The 2432-nt window shown below is 51.3% G+C and overlaps 1 long non-coding RNA gene across 1 annotated transcript; it reads right to left on the bottom strand.

The window, feature by feature from the left end:
- Positions 1 to 497: 497 nt before the first annotated feature.
- LOC125554254 lies at positions 498 to 2432 on the bottom strand. Its single transcript, XR_007304360.1, has 3 exons — positions 1985 to 2432; positions 1632 to 1737; positions 498 to 1468 (listed from the first exon to the last, which is right to left on the bottom strand). It is a non-coding gene; the product is annotated as an uncharacterized LOC125554254 (long non-coding RNA).

Genomic DNA, 2432 nt, shown 5'->3' with positions numbered 1-2432 from the left:
TGCCTCTGCATCAGGACGCCGCAAGGACTGCTCGACTCACGCCGGACCGGCTGTAAAAGGCCAGCTGCGCCTGCGTGTGATGCAGGTCCAGGCTCCGGTCCGGGCCATGATTCGCCAATCGATGGTCACCACACTAGCTAGTAGCGCGCTGCCGCTGCATGGCCACCGAACCAAACTACTCCCGATCCACGCGTCCTGCCTCCCGTAGCGTAGTCCTGTATACCAGAGGCTGTTTGGTTTAGACCCAGCATTGCCAGTATGCCACATTTTGTCACACATTTTTATCAAGCTTGCCTGAGGTTAGTTCATCAAAATAAGAGTCGCAAGTTGGCAAGTCTAAGGGAATCTTGTCACACTTTTTGTGTGTATGTCATGTGGGGTCCAAGTGTGGCTTGTCTAAGGTGTGGCTCGAACCAAACACTCACCTAAATTGGTCAAACTTGCCTAACCTAAGGTGTGGCAATCTTTGACAAAGTTAGTCACAAATCAAACAGCCTCTAGCTAGCCCTTCACACATTATATCGTTGGATTCAGATTTCAACATTGTTTTCAACTATATTGTTTTTGCTACACATAATTGATGTTTTATATTAGTTGCTAAAATCATGGGTGGCCCTATATATATACAAGGAGACTAATAAACGAGGACGAAGGTTATTACCACGTACTACTCGCTTTGTTCTGTTCCAAGTCAAGCACTTGTTCGCTGGCACAAAACAGCACATGCGGATCGCTGGATAAATTTGTCGCCCAGAGAAAAGGATAACCAAACTACCGGGCTTAGGTGTAGTATACATGCTAGGTACTCCCCCTCCGTTCCAGATTACTCATCGTAGAAACGGATGTATCTAAAATTAAAATATATCTAGATACATTCGTACTTACGATAAATAATTCGAAATGGAGGGAGTAGCATGTACCATCGTCGTCCCAGTGGCCGGCTCCGTCGTTAACTCCACCTGCATGCGGCCCAGTAATGGCTTGCTGCCGGTCGATGCGGTTTTCGCTCGCGTCTGCAGGTCCGGTCGGGGGCCGGTCCAGTCCGGGGAGAGATGAACAGAGACAACCGCAACGTACGGCGATCCATCCATCGGTCCAGCGCCAAGCCCGTACCAACGCAAGCCCGTCTCGGAGCGGAAGAAGACGACCGTGCCGGTGCCGGTGCCGACCCGTATGGACAGGACGTAATCTTCATCGGCGCGTGGTGCAGGTGCGGACAGAGGACGGGACGATGCGGGAGCTAGGAGACGTACGTTGCCATGGCGACGCAAGCAGCAGGCAATCAAGTGTGGCGCGCGTGCGTGCGTGCTCGTGCGCCGATCATTTGGCCATCGACGAGACACCGCCACACACAACAGGTTACGTATCGCCCGTGCTCCGTAGCCCCTGCCCGGCTGCCCGGCATGGCTCATGTGGTGCAGTGTCGATCAACCGGATGCGGATGCTGCGTTTTGACTCTCAGGTGCATCTGCATTTGAGGTGAACAATGGATATACTTAAAACGGTAAAAAAAAATTGACTTTTTTTGTGATGCTAGATGCTCATGAGTCCATGTCAAATTTCATGAAGTTTAAACATTACAGTAGCTCTTAGCAAAAAAGGAAAAAAATTGAGGATGTAAAAAAGTTTACTGTTCATGTATTGTTTGACCGATTTGTCTTTTTTGTCATAAGCTCCTTAGATGTCCGAACAAAGCTGAAATTTGACACGAACATCACGCATTGGAACATATTCCACCTGAAAAAATTCAGATTATTTTGAATTTACTATTCACAGGATGCAGATGAACCTGCGCACCAAATTGAATATCCGTGATCAAACGATCTATAGTAGAGTGTAACTTTTTGTTTGAGTATACTACTAGTGTGTGCCAGCTGAGGCAAGCAAAAACTAAAGCTGAAAGGTTAATTTCTCGCCCAGAACAGAAAAAGAAAACCAGGGTACGACCGTAGGTAGTTTCTCTTGCCCAATTTTTTCACTGCACCTGGAGAATTTGTCGCTGCCGATCCATGCGGCTTTCGCTCGTGCCGCGCAGATCCGGTCGGGGGCCAGGTCCAGTCCGGAGGGAGACCGGCGCAACGGCTGCTGCGCGTACGGCGATCCAGCCCGGCCGAGATCGATCGGTCGCTGCCAAGAACCCGTACCGGCGCCCGTCGATCCTCCGACTCCGAGGCAAACCAAGCCCCACCGTGCCAGTTACCGACGCCAGCAGTATCGACAACGGGACAACACGTGGGTGGAGACGTGCAGGTGCGGACGGAGGACGGGACAACACGGGGGTGGAGACGTCGCCGTCGCCGTCGCCGAGAACTGCCTTGCACGAGACGTCGCAGGGCAAAACGATGGAGCAGTTCAGCCGCTCACCGGAAGAAGAAGACCGCGAGGACCACAGGCGAGAGCGACGTTGGATAGGATACCTTTCCGAGCTACAA

This window comes from Triticum urartu, chromosome 4, assembly GCF_003073215.2.
Source record: "Triticum urartu cultivar G1812 chromosome 4, Tu2.1, whole genome shotgun sequence".
Taxonomy (NCBI): Eukaryota; Viridiplantae; Streptophyta; class Magnoliopsida; order Poales; family Poaceae; genus Triticum; species Triticum urartu.
The sequence above is the reverse complement of the archived record's forward strand: the minus strand, read 5'-3'. Positions and strand labels throughout refer to the sequence as shown.